This window comes from Mirounga angustirostris, unplaced genomic scaffold, assembly GCF_029215605.1.
Source record: "Mirounga angustirostris isolate CCGP_5_RB_7025 unplaced genomic scaffold, mMirAng1.0.hap1 SCAF_10, whole genome shotgun sequence".
Taxonomy (NCBI): domain Eukaryota; kingdom Metazoa; phylum Chordata; class Mammalia; order Carnivora; family Phocidae; genus Mirounga; species Mirounga angustirostris.
The window spans coordinates 4,202,937-4,218,740 of record NW_026991718.1 but is presented as its reverse complement, the minus strand read 5'-3'; the positions used below and the strand labels follow the sequence as shown (position 1 = coordinate 4,218,740).

Below are 15,804 nucleotides of genomic sequence, written 5' to 3'. Positions count from 1 at the left end.
ACGCACCAGCTCAAACCAGCCGCGATCGGTTCCGTCCGGGCGTCCTCCGAGGAAGGGGGCGGAGCGCGGCGGCGGCGGCCAACCCGCGGCCGGACGGAGGCTGGGGGGCGCCGAGCCCTTCAACGTCAGCGGCTCCGAGCGCCACCCGGCCCGCCCCCGGCCTCGCGCCCCTCCCGGCCCTGCGGCAGACACGCGCACGCGCACCACGCCGCAGGACGCCTCCAGCGGCCTCGCACCCCTCCCGGCCCTGCGGCAGGCACGCGCACGCGCACGCGCACGACGCCGCAGGGCACCCCCGGCGGCCTGGCGGCCTGGCGCCCTTTCCGGCCCTGCGGCGGGCCCGCGCACGCGCACGACGCCTCGGGTCCCGGGCCCTCCCGGGCCCCCCGCTCTCCGGGACATCAACGTTGGTGCAGGAGCGGGCGCCGCAGAAGCCGAATTTCAGCATCCGCGCTGGGCATTAACTGTTCTTCTGCTTGGCTTTAAATGCCTCGTGTCCTAGGGCAGAGAAAGGAGATCGCGGGCACAAGCGGGCCACGTGGACCCCCTCCTCCCCGGGTGCACTCTGGCCCCTCCTGCCAGGCGCCTCCAGCGCCGAGGAAGGGACCTGGAACGATTCTGGCTTCACCTCAAGAACGGGGCGCAGAAGTAGACAGGGGCAAAGTGCGTGCTCAGGGTCACCTGGCAAGTTGGTGGCACCGCTTCCGGCCGCTCCTGAGCCACTGCGCCAACAAACGTATCCAGGTGTGTTCCTTCTAGATGGCTGGCAGCGACGGCCACGCGAAGACACACGTGCAGTATTAAGCCAGAGGCTTGTCTAAGGGCCTTAGGGGAAGGCGGTAGAGGGGCCACGGGCCACCGAGCCCCTCCACTGCCCTTTACCATAGTACACGGGACTCGTAAGTGACTAGACATCTCTAAGGGCGGATGCGATTGCCTCGCTTTGAGAGAGCCCTGTAAGTCCCAGCACAGCAACTGAGTCTGCACAATGAATCCATAAAGGCAAAAGCCTTGGGAAATCTGTTATCCCTAAGAGCGTGCAGCCTCTGGTGGAGGACTGTGCCTCTGGGGTGTGGGCTGCCCCCCACCGCTGACCCCAGGGAGGGGAGAAGGAAGGCGGGGCACGTCTTTTTTCTTTCATTTTACCATTCTTTCCCTTGAAGACAAAATGCAACAATCACATCCCACCCTAGAGTGTGGGGTGTGGCCCACCTGAGGGTCCCTGGTGAGGATTTAAAGAACGCGTAAAGCTAGCCCAGGTAAGTCGTGGTTGGTGCAGAGGGACCCCGTGCTCTACCGGGGTCCCTGGCGGGGACTTGCTGTGTGATCTTGGGTGAATTACCTCCCTTCTCTGGCCTTGGAGGAGTTTTGACTAGATGACATAAGGATCTTTACAGCTGCAAAACCCTGTGAGGTTTTGAGAAACTCCCGTTGTACTGTCCCCTAGGCCTGGGGCACATCTTGCTCAACTTTATTTTTACATAGTCCTTGAGCAGCCGCTGGGTGGGTGCCAGACATCGCTGGACTAGGGAAGGGAGTAGGGAAGTTATCTCCACCCTAACAAGCTTAATTCCTACCGAAGGATGAGATTAACAACCCATCAGGGAACATGACAGCCCAGACACTAAATGAGACAGCTTTAGGATCATGGTAAGCACCCTGGTATTTGTCCCCCCTCTGTGAAGAAACATTTTGTCCCAATTACAGACTTTTCCTCACATTCCAGACGTCTCCCGTGTCCAGTGCCACGGCCAAGTGGGGAAGAGTGTCCACACCCCCAGCTCTCCTTGGCATGTCAATCAGCCAGTCATTGGCAGGCGAACATTGTCCCCGCCCTGCAGCCTCCTACAGGCAGCGGGGACCGGATGTCTCCGCACATGGGGTCCTGCTAGTGGCCCGGCCTGGAGGGAGGACAGTCAGCCCTGTCTTGCCTGCAGCTTGCCGCCGTGGGAGTGTGACCTGGCCGCCTCCCCGACTCTCTGAGCCTCTGTGTCTCCAGCCATTAAGGGAACGTTTTGGGCCAGATCCAGGGTCCTGTTCCAGCTCAGCTGTGTGATTATATTTTAGATTTAGAGGTATTAATTGAAATAAAAGGCAAGTTCTTGACTGAGGAAGCCGGCTGGTGGGTCCCTGTGCTGTACATTTTTGCCACTCACACCCGGGTCGCCCGTATACGCTGCCGCTCCTGCTAGCCCACGCCGAACAGCAAACTCCTGCACACATGCCGTACTTTGCTTTGGGGAGGCCACATCTTGCCCAGATGATCCATCTGACCCAGATAGGGAAACAGAAGCAAGGCAAGGAGGCGGAGCTGCTTCCTTGAGCGCTGGCCCAGCTGGCTGCGGGCAAACTCTTGGAGAGGCCCTTGGCCTTGGTCTGGGAGTTAGCAGGGCCTGAGTCATTAAACCCAGCTACTAACCTGGGTTTGAGAAGATAAATCGGTGATGACTAAACCAGGCCTTATTCATACGTGTGGCATTAATGTCTTTCTGCATATTTTCAGTAGACTCCATCGTCTCCCAGACTCTTTCTTTCCTTGGAGAAAAGCAACAGATCCTTGTCAACTACGTGGTGGCCAACGCCTAAAAGTTACACTAATGTGAAGGTGAGGTTTTTTGTGTTTGGAGCTGAAGCCGTAATGGCAGCAAAGAAATACACCAAAAACCATGTTGGATGTGCATCCTTAGTTATCCCACCTAAGCTCCAGGACCAACTCCCATTTGTTTAGCTGCCCTCACCACCGAGCTCATTCTGGAACCCTTCCCCTCACTGGGTCTCCGGCTCCTCGTGTAAAATGCTCTCTAGCTGGATCGGCGTACGTAAACATGCAAAGCTCTTGCACTCCGATGTTTGAATCTCTAACTTCTTTTACAACGAGGCTCATGTATAAATCTGCTGTATACGGTTTTTGAACCAAAAAATGAGGACATGTCTGAAGAAGGGGGTGTTTTCTCTTCATTTACTTACTAACACGGAAGGGCTTATAAAGGTATATATAGCGAATACAAATTTAAGGAGTCCCCTTTACTGGAAATAATTAAAGAACGTAAAAGACAACAGTTGGCGAACATTTATGTATCCATGCAGTCGATATTGGAATATTAGACATTGAGAACCTCCTGGAAAATGGGCTTGTGTTCTGTCCACATGTCAAAGGTCATCTGCTGCAGCACCAGATATCTTCCCAGAGGCACAAGAGTCAACTCGGGAGTGAGGCTCTCGTGACATCCAGTTACATGAGGACCTGGGAGAGTTTAGGGCCCGTCCCACAAGGGTGCCCTGATTCAGGACACCTGGGAAGCAGTCATGGGACACTCTAGTCACCTGTGGATGTTTGACCATGCGTTCTGAAGCTCAGTCGCTCATCACTCACTAGCCTTGCCCTGGAATCGCCTGACGTGTTTCCAAAAATCCAATCCACCCTCCAAGGTGGAAAGTGTGCTATCTTCACCCATGTCCAAATGACGTGCCCCGGGCACAGCGAGATTCCGGGAGGCCCTCCTTGCTCTGAGCAACACAGGTGTCATCACAGAAGGGGGGCACCCCCACAGGTGTCTGTGGGAAGCCAAAGACACCCATGTGTAAGTGGAAGTGCCAGGACGTCTGTTTTACAAAGTGTTGTCTCACTGCCCCACCTCGCCCCCGCCCTGGTAGGGCTCCCTGGCAAGTTGCTGGCACAGAGGCCTTCCGGCAGGAAGGGAGCCAGGGCCTCCTGGAGCCCAGCAGCACCCTGTGGCAGGTCGCTGGGCACGCGGTACGTTGCGGAGAAAAGGTGGCTTCTGTCCAGACGTGAAGAGCCGGAGTTCATTTGACTGGCAAATTGGTTTTAGCAATGCTTTGCTTCCCACAGCCTGCCTTCTGAGCAGCCTGAAGACAGAGCCCCAGGATGTGTGTGCTGAGCCGGCATTCAGACATGCCACCTTCCTCACGGGGTCCGACAGCAGGACAAAGGTTTTCAGATCTGACCGCTTGATCTGACCGCTTTACTTAGCTACAACTCTTCACTGGTGGCCTGGGGCCCAGAGGGTGAAGTCTGGACACCTAGCCCAGCACCCAGGACCCTCTGAGATCTGTCCCACTCCTTTTCCCAGTCTCTTCTCCTGCGCTGGGCTGTGCACCAGCCCTCCTAAACCCCTTCGTTCCGCAGAGCCTGCCCACCTGTCATCCCAGCGCGCCTCAGACAGGATGGGTGCCTTGGGTCTTGGCCTCTATCTCTTCCTACTCCCTTTGAAGTAAGGACCACAATTTACTTACCTTCACACGTCCAGCTGCTAGCCCAGTACCTGGCACACGAAAGTCACTCAACATTGTTAGGTTGGAGCGAGGGCTGCCCTGAGAAATCTGTGACTTGTGGTTACGCGGCTGATAGCTCATGGGAATTTCTCCCTATGTGCCGTCTAAAATCAGAGGGAGAAAAGATGCTGAATATTCTCCCTTCGGTCATTCATTCATTCAGTCCGTGTTTATCTTGAGCGTCTCCTACATGCAGTTGGTGTGCTGGGCAACGGAGGATCCTGGGGCTGCCACTCTGTGCTGGGTGCTACCTGCCAAGGGCCCGACCTTCTGACCCACTGCCTCTTTTGTTCGATTTTCTCCTAGGCTCCTGGTGACTGCCTCTGACCCCACCTGTGGCAACACCTGTGCTGGGTTTTGCCACTGCCCCACTTCTTGCTGGAGCCCCACCCTGGTGGGGTCCCCACCTCTGGGAAACCCCAGAGCCTGCAAGAGTTCTTCCTTGCATGGCAGGGATCAGCATGTGGAGGGCCTGGCACAACGTAGGCCTTCTGGAAAGGGGCGCTCTGCCTAGGGTTGGTGTGAGCTCCACATTCCTGCCAAGTCAGACCCAAGTCTGAAGGGCTAACAGTATCGTGCCGGGCTGAGCCTCGGGCGCCCTGGGCATAAGGCAATGTGTGTCTGGGCTCATCAGGAGAGCCTGTAGGAGCATCTCAGGGGGATGCATGTTTTCCCCCTTCAACCTGTGAGCCCTTATTCTAGGCCAGGCCCCCTCTAGCTGCCAAGGAGGAGATGGGCCAGGGAGGTCCCTGTCCTCAAGGAGCGCACAGTCAGAGGGGAGGCCAGCTCCCAGGCATGTGCTGTGTATGTCTGGTCACCAGGACAGGTGCTCAGCCCAGCATGGGGGCCCAAGGACAAAGGCATGAGCTGGCTCTGGGTATTAGAAACAGAGAGAAAATCTCCTCTGGCTGGTCTGAGCTGGGGAGGGGCCAAGGGCACTCAAGTTAAGGGCGTGGAGAGAGGTAACCATCATGTACCTAGCTTCACTTGGGAAAAGAACTAAAGGCTATATGACAGGACTCACTCTGGGGACAGCCTCTGACCCTCAGGGGCCACTGTGATTGTGCAGACAGATCTCAATCTACATTTCCCATCAGCCCAACCAAATCCTTTCTGACAACAGGACCCAGTCATCTCAAAGGGTGGGAGGAGGGGTTAGCTGCCCTATGCAGTTATTAAACATTCCCCTTCGGCATGCCATGCCCTATATCAGTCTGGGCTCCAGCCCGCAGTTCAGTGGGGTGAATTTAACATGGGAACTAGTTACAGAGATAACAGAATATCTAACTGCTGCAGAAAGCTGCTACCACCCATAGGCTGGGCATAAAAGGGAGGAAGGGCCCCCAGCAGAGCTGTGGCCACCTGGGGGGTGCCCAGTGGGAACTAGAACCACAGAGAGGCACCGACCAGAGGGCGCTGGAACCACCAAAGGGAGCAGCCAATACCAGGGATATTGCTCCAAGCAGAGACAGGAGGAGAAGGACCCAGCTTCTCCATCCTCCACTCTCTTACTAGGCCCCCCCAGTTGGACCCTGTTGGCAAGAGAGCTGGCAAGTGATTTTCAGGACTCAGCCCCCATCTCCGTCCACCCGAAAAATAGCCCAGCCCTGGTGGGTGGGGGGATAGGCATGAGATCAAGCAGGCTAATGACAGGCACAGCTCCCTTTCCAAAGGCTTGTCAAAATCTTCTTCCTGCTAACTTGGAGGACACTTCCCAAGAAGAGTTCCAGTAAGCACAGTATTATGTTTCCTATTGGCTTGAGCAACAGGGAAAACTAATCATCTCATATACCAAGAAATGTCAAGGAAGGGAGGCTCCAGTTTCATTCATTTAGAAACTCACAAACAACACTAAAGACCCAGGTCCTGTTCATCTTTCTTACTTCCATGCCCAGGGTGGAGGGAGCTCCCTTCATGGTTGCAGATGGCTGGCCTGGTTGTCAGCATCAGACACAGTTTATAAAGCAAAGGCTCGTGGAAAGAAGTAGAGAGCATCTCTTCCTCTATCTCTCTTTACACAAGAACTAACTCTCCCCAGCATACTTCCCTTCCTGTCCTATTAAGTGGAATGGATCACATCCAATTGGACCTCCCTGGCCCATCTCCTCCTTGGCAGCTAGAGGGGGCCTGGCCTTCTCAATCTCTAGGAAGGAGGGTGGGACCTCCCTGGTTGACTTAAACTGATTTCTATTCACCCACTAGCACTAGAAATGCTTCTCTTATCTGCTGCCTCCCCCAGGGTGCACCTGAAAATGCCGTTTGGGTTGGGGCCACCTGAAGGACCTGGGTCTGGAAGAGGCCAGAAGTCCCAGGAAGAGCCCAGCTGGGAGCTGAGCAGCCTGGAAGAGTCAGAACCAGCTGGACGAGAAAAAAGAGAAGCGACACAGATTGGATTTTACAAAGGCAGCTGCTCCAATATGTCAGCCCCACCCCGCCAAGACATTAAGTGGAATCTGGGCTGCCTTGTGGCTTGTTTAAACCAACAGAATATGGTAAAGACAAGGCAGCTTCCACGTTGTGAGCTGGGACGCTGGCCTTTGGAGCCCCGGGTCACCTTGTAAGATGGGAGGCTGCCCTTAGGCCACCATGCTGGGGGAACCCCAAGCCAGGTGAAGAGCCCCGTTCAGGGATCCAGGGCCAGCACCAACACATACAATCCAGCTCAAGCTGGGAAGTCACTCAGCCACCAAATCTTCTCCACTGAGGACCCAGACGTCATGGAGCAGAGACAAACCTGGCCCCACTGTCCATGACCCACCAAATCTTCATGTGTAATAGATGGTTGTTTTACCCCACTAAAGTTTGGGCTAATTTGTTACATAGCCATATAAAACTGAAAGAAGTAGCTATAATATTCTTACCAAAAATTCTGAGCGGGGTGCCTGGGTGGTTAAGTGTCTGATTCTTGGTTTCGGCTCAGGTCATGATCTCAGGGTCTCGAGATTGAGCCCAGTGTCAGGCCCTGGGCCCAGCAGGGAGTCTGCTTGAAGATTCTCTTTCCCTCTCCCTCTGCCCTTCCCCCCATTGACGTGCATGCTCTCTCTCCCTTTCTCTCCCTCCCTAAAATAAATAAATCTTAAAAAAAAAATTCTGAGCTGGGCCTGCATACCCCTGTGAGCAGCTGTCTCTGGAAGAGCCCAGCTTTGGGGTTAAGTATTTCCTAGCACAGGAGTGAGAGAGTGAGCTCTGGGGACAGAGTGCTTGGATCTGAGTCCCAGACCTCCCCGGCAAGTCAGCTCCTTTCCCTGAATCTCAGTCTTCTCATCTCTAAATGGGGGAAATAATAGAAACCACCTCTTGGGGTTGCCCTGGAGATTAAATGAGATAATTTACAATCTACTGAAATTGACAGCTGCAATGGAAACCTTTTTAACGTCCTCTGCCTCGATACAACAAAACTGTTTTCTGTTAGTAACTTCTGTAAAAACCAGCAGCAACGATCACTTTCTTGATTTGTTCTTTAGGTTTAAAACAAGCAAAAAATTGTTTTAAAAGAAGAAACTTCAATTCTACAGATATTATTCAAATTAAATTAAATGTTTCGTGTATGAACAAAAATCCATATCCACCAAATACAAATATCACATCTTACAGTTAGCATCCCCACTGCTTACACTTTCTGTATCGAAACTACATATGGAAGGACAGGTTGAATTTAAGCTCTGTTCCTTTGCATTCCCAACCTTGTGACATTGTTGTTTATTTCATATCTGTCATGGGAGCTGGAGACATGAATTGTTCCCGGGCTGAGCTCAAAGGCAGGGATCAAGAGCAGAAACGTCCTGGGCGATTGGCAAGGACCAGCTGGTTAGCCTCCCGAAGGATTGCAAACCACGAGAAACAGAACAAACACATGTAGCCAAGTCTGTGTGAATCAGGGGCCAACTACAGAACTGAGAGTTTTCTGAATTAACCGAGGTGCAGCAAAGGACAATTTATGAACCAGGCGAGCAATGAAAACGTGACGTTTCGCAGACGTATCATTAAAACGCAATTATAACCACAGCGATTGTTTAGAACAAAGGAACTTCTTCAAGGAGGAGTATTTCATCTGTGCCACTGGAGAGAATTGATGGGCCAGGGGACAATGACAAGCAAGGCAGCTTCCGGTCAGCTTTGTTATCGTTTTCAAATTACCTACAGACATTGCAGGTCCCGACTGCCTGTCGGGGGGGCAGACGCTCGGCTGTCCCGCCGGTCTAAAACCACAGCTCCTGGTGAGCAGAGACATTAGCTCTCAGTACAGCTGGTCCTGGGCTCTTGGGGGGAAAGTCTTCCCCATCTCTGTGAGTGGGGGCGTCTAACTGTTATTTTGTAGAGCTGCTGGACGTAGGAATTTGCATGGCTGTTGGTTACTGGATTATTCCATAGATTATAAGGTGCCTGGAGCCGGCCTTGACATTTGGGAAAGGCTCAACAACAAACAGTTGAGAACTCTCATATCTGCTTCCGTATCTACCCCAGCCAGTTCCCTCTCCTGGAATGCCTTCCCGTTAGATCTTTGCTGATTAAAATTTGCCTCATCTCAAATCAGTGAAATCCCGGTAATTACATTCCTACAGATCTGTTTACATCTGCCCTCTCCTGGGTCTCTGGGCCGTATCTGGTCTTGTCTGGTCTCTGCTTCTTTGACAAGGTGGGGTATTAGCATTGAGGTGCACGTGCTGTCCTGTTACCCCACGAAATTGCATGTTCCGTGGACGATGAGCCCATGTTTTCCCTTCGCTGCATCCATTTAGAAACCAAACAGCCATAGTCCCTAATTAGGTCCTCATTTCTGATGTTGAGGGTCCCCTTCCTTACAGACTCTTGGTGCTGACTTTAGGGTAGACATATGGTCCCAGATGATGTTGTAAGGTGAGTGTAAATCCCGGTTTGCCTGGGACAGTCAGCCCTGGGTTATGCTGTTGTTCCCACGTAATGAGTGGTCACTTTCCCTTCACTCTCAACGAGTCCTGGTTTGGCTGAGAAGTCTTACTGTCCCTTCCCTCTAGATGACCCTTGCCTCATCTCCCAGATCTTCTCACGGCTTCATGGGCACTCACCTCCTCTTTCACTCTCTCCAGAACGTACCTGTCTGAACCTCGGGCCCGGGCCATACACCCATCTAGGGGATTCTGGGAGGCCCGTTGCCCATGACCTTTCAGATGAGTCTGAGCCAGTGGCCTGAGCACCGTGACTGGGCTTTCAACCAACAGCAGCATGTGGAGGGTGAAAGCAAGACTCAAGCAGGAGGAGGGGAGGAGCCATGGGCTGCCTGGGACCTTCACAAATGAACTGTTTGGGCTGCAGGTGTGACAGTCTGCTCTCTTGTACAGCAAGGACAAATATAAATCGGTACCACACTTACTGAACACAATTTCGCAGTAAGTATGAGAAGCCTCAAACATGTTGTACCCTTTAAACTAGCAAACCCACTTGTAGGGCTCTAACTATCCACAGATAGACTCTGAAAAGCAGATGACATTTTAGTCACAAAGGCATTCATGAAAATGTCATTTATAATAACAAAAATTGGAAACACTTCAAATATCCAACATGAGTAGAAGGATGATAAAATTATGCTATAGCTGTAGGATAAAACAGTACTCAGACTTTACAAGTGTGTTTATGAATGTTTTATAATGATTTGGAGAAACGTGCTATGTGATAAAGTGAGAACAGATCTATAGAACTGTGTTCTGGACAGAACCAATCTGGCACCTTGATGTAGCTGGAGAATTTCTCCTTGTAGGGTGGTGTCACCATCCCCAGGTCTAGATTTTCTGACCACATCTAGACTTACAGACTCTCTCACCTGCTCATGTGGTTTGGGCCTTTCTGATTGGTTCCCCGGGTCTATATGATATGCTCTTTGCACCCCCTCCTGCCAATGGTGCTCACTTTCTACGCCTGCACCAATCCATTGTCCAATGATGGAAGTGTTGGGTATTTCTGCTGTCCAATATGGCAGCCGCGAGGCCCATGTGGCTCTTGAAATGAGGCTGGAGTGACTGAGAAATCAAATTTATAACTGTATTTCATTTTGATTAGTTTAAGCTTTTAAATAGCCATGCCCGGCTGGTCGTTACCATGTCAGACCCTGAAGCTCTAGGTGAAAGCTATAAATGTTGATTTCAGACATACAAATAGCAACATACCCAACGGCATTTGCATTTTGAAGACCATCTGAACCTACTGAGCCCGTGATCCCCTTTCAACCTGGCCCTCCAGGAACCGTGTTTGCAGGACAGGATTCCGGCCAAGGACAGGATATTCCTTGGAAAGTCTGTTGACTCAGCGCTTTAGAAGCAAGTGGGAACGGCTCCCTGAGCCACAGGCTGGGCATCCTCAGCTGTGACCTCCCTTCGGAAGAAAGCGCCCCTGTAACTCTCTGCTGAGGTGTGATACATTGCCGGAGTCTGAGAGCCACCCCATGACATAATTTTAACTTTTAAAATCACTTTTTCATGCTGCTGGACAAAGGCAATTCTTCCTGCTTATAAAACCAAACCCCTCATTACACTAAATGGACTCTCCTCTAACCATTACTTTCGCGAAGCGCACGCTGGCCAGATGAAGGATCCGGAAGGATACTGAGTTGCAGATCTGAGGCACAGGGCTTCAAGTGTAGGCATCCTCGTCACACGTTTGTGAAGTCCTACATGGACAACTCCCACTTACGTCACTGCATTCAGCTCACAGAGCGGCCTTGTGGCCCACTGACTGCAGGGGGAGATGGCTCCTTTTGGCTTAATTGCACCTGTGCACCTGGGAGCATTACAGTGCTCTGACCTGCACCCTGCCAAGAGCTTAGCCAGGTTGCCTCCCTGTTCCGAGCCTCACTTTTCCAGTCTACAAAATGGGAAGGAGGAACCACTGACCAAGGATCCCGAAGGTCTTTGCTGTGCTGACTTCCCCCAGGTCTACAGTGAAGCAGAAGGAGGGAAAGATCCGCCTGGTGAAGTGAGTGGCCGAACTGGGCAGGAACTCTAGCCTCCCGTGCACAAATGGAGGTGTACTTTTTTGGCACTTTGCAAATGCCAGCTTCATGACCCACCTGCACAGAGAAGTAAACCCGTAAGCCTAGATTAGGCTCACTAAACACCAGCAACCTGAGCCGGAGAAGAACTTAGGTTTTGAGGCCAACAAGCTTGGGTTCGGCTCTCAGGCTTGCCATTGAAGAGTCACGTGACCTTGGGCGAGTCACGAATTCTGTGTGCCTCTGCTTCCTCGTGTATAAAATGAGGATAACAATATCTACTGCACAAGTTGTCATTTCTTGGCATCCTTCATTTCTGCCTTTAATTCATATACAACAACTGATAATAGTAGCATTAGTCAGAGTTGATATTTGGGTGCTGAGACCATGATAGTTGCTCACATATTGAAGTAATTTTGCAGTCCTGAGCCTTCTGACCGCTCAGCCCCTCCCTTGGGACCCCCCTTCCCCCACCCCCCCTCCATGACTTCAGCAAAGTCCCTGCGGCCCGTCCCCTAGGGACTCTGCTTCCATCTGATTGGTCAGTGTCTGCGTAATGCCAGTTGTTAATTTTTAAAAAAAATTAATAGGCTTTATTTTTCAGAACAGTTTTAGGTTTACAGAAAAATCAAGCACAAAATAGAGTTCTCATATACCTGCCCCTCTGCCCACCCACATTCTCCCTATTATTAACATCTTGCATTAATGTGGTATGTTTGTTACAACTGATGAATCAATATTGAAATACCAATACATTATTGTTAACAACACGTGTTTTATTTTAATCAAAGAGAGACTATACAAATTGTGTTTGCTTGATAAGTCTGCCGGCCTAAAATGAAATGTCTTTAGTTGAACATTAGGATCATCTGGGGCGTTTTCAAAATATGCCAATGCCCTGACCCCAACCTCGACAATTAAAGCAGAGAACTTTGAGGGGAGTGGTGTCCAAGCATGACCCATAGAGCCCTGAGGTGATCCTAACGTGCTGCCAGGGACAAGGACCACGGCTCCCCAGCCCTGCCCTTCAGATGGAGGCCTGTGGTCCCACGGTCGCATGGGGGCTTGCTAGAAATCCAGACTCTCAGGCCCCTCCCCAGACCTAGTGACCCAGAACCTGTGTTTTAACAAGACCCAGGTGAGCTGTGAGCACACAGATGTTGGAGAATCAAAGCTCTAGAGCAGGCTCCTGTGTGAATATGATATGTGAGGTCACGTGCGCCCTTCCACAATTCAGGACCTTCCCACCCCCTGGGAACCCACCCAAAGGACGGGTAATGGGCGTCCGCTCTAGGTCCGCATACTGAAACGTTTAAGAATGTCTGGGGTCTACAGGGAAGAAACGACCTCTGCTGTGCTATCGTCTCTGTATACTGCTACAGATGCACCTGTGCAGAAGGAGGGGGGATTTTCTTTTTACTTTTTATGTTTCTGAATTTTAAAAAATGATGAGAAGCTTGTCTTACGTTGATTAATTGATTGATTGATTTAGGTCCTTCTTTTTGAGTTCACCTCGTTTAGATGGGGAGAGGCACCATTTGGAGGTGGCAGCAGATCTAAGCATTTGTATGATTGTTACCTTTTGTTATCAAGAAAACAACGAGACCCCGGAAGAACTCACACTCCAAAGCCACCTGGCCACCCTCTCCCCATTTACTTAGTTACTCGGCATTTACCCCGTGCTTCCAGTTCACAAAATATTTCCACGAGCTTGGTCGTCTTTAACTCTTGCCACAGCCCAGCAAGGCAACAACCCTGTCGAAGATAAGGAAACTAAAGCTCAGGGAAATCCGATGCTTCTAGTCTAATAGCAGGTGCGAATCCAGATTTTCTGTTCTGAGACAACTGCCAACAAATATGCTTCTTTAGGTCTACAGCCGAAGAGTAAGCACGCAGCTGATGCCCAGTAAAGATCTACAGGTTGAACGAACAAACTAAGAGTAGGGAAAGTTGCTCTCTGGTTCCCCAACCCTGAGTTCTGCAGAGTTCTGGTGATGGCCTCAGCAGAAATGACCGGGCACCAAGACACCATCTGCCCCCGTGACACCCAGCTTTGTCCACCCCCGTCAATGAGTGTGGGCCAACTCTCAGATCTGCCGGGAGTCTGCTGAGGTGAGCTGTAAAGGGGCTCCCCTGCGCTGCCTGCTTCCCCCAGCTCCCCTAAAGGCCACAGGTGAGAGCGGGCCCAGGGGGCTAAGGGCCCACAAAGTTCAAGATGGTGGTGCTAAGGCAAGGCTGCTCAAGGGCTCCACCAGGCCATGTGCTTGTGGCTCAGCCTGCTCAGCCTGCTCAGCCCCCTCAGCCGTCTTGTGTGTAAGCACCCACAACAAGGGTCTGCCAGAGAGAGACACAGGACAAGGGATTGCTCTTAGGGGGCTGGGCCTATGTGAGCAGGTGGGGTAAGGGCTACTGAGGTCTTGGAGGCACTTAGTCTGGATCTGCCTGTACGTGAGGTTAGGACAACCAGCATCCCCTCAGGGTTCTAGGGCCATTAGATTCTAATATTTTTTACTGACTAGTGTGTAGCATTTCAAACATATGAGCTGACTTGATTTTGTGAGTGATTTTGGACAACTGGTTACCTTTCATAGGAGTGTTTCCAGTAACATACACCTTATATTCCAAATAACTAACTTCCACATGAAATCTTAGAACACAGCCCCTGCTTCTAAGTTCCGGAAGGGGGTTGCTGCAAAGGAGGGAAACGCAGCAGAAGGGCTGCACGTGCTGCAAAGAATACCATCTGTCCTCTGAAAACAGTGACATGGACCCCATTTCCACCCAACCTATGTGAAGGACACATCTCCTTAGCAGCGATAGCTTGGCCACTCCTGTCCGCGGACTAACACTCTTGCACTGAAGTCCTCTGCACGTCTAACTGGAAGGAAGCCTCTTTGTGGGGAGGACAAGGTCCACCGTCGTGCCCTCAGCACCTTGCTAAGTATCCCCTCACCGTATGCTGAAGAAACGAGTCCTGAGTGGCTGTGGGGGCTGGGGGTGGCTCGTGAATGATGCAATGCTTCTGTTCTAGAAGTGCTGCCATCTAGCAGGGGACATAAGCACAGAGATCACTGCAACCAAGGGCAGAAGGGGACAAGGACAGAGGTGCAAGGACAGAGGGCTTTGGCTCCAGCAGCAAGCATGGAGAAAGGCTTTATGAAGAGGGGCACCTGGGCCGGGATGTGCACAAGAGTCCCTCCACGGCAACAGCAATAAATATCACACCTCATCAGGTGCCAGGACATCCCCGCTGACCTGGCCACAGAGCCAGCGGCTGCAGAAAACCCTGGCTGCCAGCTGGGGCAATGCCCAGTGGCGGGGGGACGTCAGGCAGGCAGAGCCCCAGCGCCAGGCTTTCTGCCGAGGGGACACAGCCATCGCAGGGAGGCAGGGCTTTGAATGAGCTGATCCTTGACCCGAAAGACAGTATTTGAGACCTCTCTGTGATGCTCTAAGCCTTCCTTCCATTCTGCCACCCATGAGAGTGAGGCCACCTGCACCATCGCAGTGGGTGTGTGCATGAGCCAGGAGGAAACCTGGGGCCGCGGTGACCGTTCCAGTTCGACAGTTTACGAAAAAGAATTGGTAAAATACGCATAACATTTACTGTCTTAAAGTTACAATTCAGCAGGGCGCCTGGGTGGCTCAGTCGGTTAAGCGACTGCCTTCGGCTCAGGTCATGATCCTGGAGTCCCGGGATCGAGTCCCACATCGGGCTCCCTGCTCGGCGGGGAGTCTGCTTCTCCCTCTGACCCTCCTCCCTCTCGTGCTCTCTGTCTCTCATTCTTTCTCTCTCAAATAAATAAATAAAATCTTTAAAAAAAAAAAATTTACAATTCAGCAGCATTCAGGACATTTGCTTGCCGTGTTTTGCTCCCAGCACCACTGTTCTCCTTCCAGAATTTTCTCATCTCCCCAAAAGGAAACCTCACAACCACTAGGCAGCCTGGCAGTTTTAACGGGGAGAATTATCTTTGACGACGAGAGTTGGGGGCGTCCCGGGAGCCCCAACCCCGGCCACGGCTCTGGCTCACCGGCCAGTGGATGCAAACTGGCTCAGGCCCCAGGAAGGACTTTCTCGTGAGGGGCAGAGCCCACCATATTTCCGTGGCCTGCCCCCAAAGTCCACCAGGCAGGATGGTTAAATACATGATGGGAGAGGTTTTCATAGGCAGGAATCCTACACAGTAACTGAAATGATGTCTTCAAAGAATGCTCTGTGACCAGGGAAAATGTTTCCAATACAGGGTTTAACACAGAAAGAAGAATGCAAATGAATGCCATTTGGGCCCAATTTTGTTGAAAAGGTGGGGGTGAGGGAGAAGATGACATTGGAAGGAAAAGCATAGAATGTGAACTGTTTTGGAGGGGGCTCCGGGCCTGCCTGCCTGCCTGAAGCCTACCACCTAACCCCCTCCCACCCCCCCACCCCCACTCACAGGAATGTGCACCCACCAAGCCCGGAGGGCTCAGTAAAAGTTACAGTCATTGCTATTTTCTCTTCATATTTCTCTGTATTTTCCAAAATTTCTGTAACAATCAAGTTTTAA

At 51.8% G+C, this 15,804-nt stretch overlaps 1 long non-coding RNA gene across 3 annotated transcripts; it reads left to right on the top strand.

The window, feature by feature from the left end:
* The first annotated feature begins 44 nt into the window (after positions 1 to 44).
* On the top strand, positions 45 to 15,129 carry LOC123850823 (uncharacterized). 3 transcript variants are annotated; one of them, XR_006792415.3, is made up of 4 exons: positions 47 to 1,259; positions 1,727 to 4,232; positions 6,533 to 9,659; positions 10,507 to 15,127. It is a non-coding gene; the product is annotated as an uncharacterized LOC123850823 (long non-coding RNA). The 3 variants fall into 3 exon arrangements; XR_010405395.1 differs by having other exon boundaries at positions 45 to 1,259; positions 1,727 to 9,659; positions 10,507 to 15,129; XR_010405396.1 differs by having other exon boundaries at positions 46 to 1,259; positions 2,504 to 9,659.
* Positions 15,130 to 15,804: the final 675 nt, after the last annotated feature.